This window comes from Acanthisitta chloris, unplaced genomic scaffold (assembly GCF_000695815.1).
Source record: "Acanthisitta chloris isolate BGI_N310 unplaced genomic scaffold, ASM69581v1 scaffold16979, whole genome shotgun sequence".
NCBI lineage: Eukaryota > Metazoa > Chordata > Aves > Passeriformes > Acanthisittidae > Acanthisitta > Acanthisitta chloris.
Window position 1 is genome coordinate 7036 of NW_008692119.1, and position 306 is coordinate 7341.

The following is a 306-nucleotide window of genomic DNA, read 5'->3' on the forward strand; positions in this document are numbered from 1 at the left end:
CTGAGTCTCCTGGTGCTCAAAGCAGGCAGCACTCACTGTCAGTCCTGCACAGTGGCTCAGTGCCAGGGCCTCTTGCTGCATGAACCACCACTGGAGCCACCTCCTCCTGAGCCGTGGAGCAGGGCAGGCACTCCCTTTTGTTCCAAAACGTAATCATGTTTGGATAAAGCATCAGCAATGTGAGGATTTGCTTTAGCTTTCCTGCTGGCCCCAACTATACACCTGCCCTAAACCAGCCTCTCAAATCCCCACACTGAGCTCAGGAGCTCAGTCACCAGGTACACAGCACTGCCACTACACAGATCT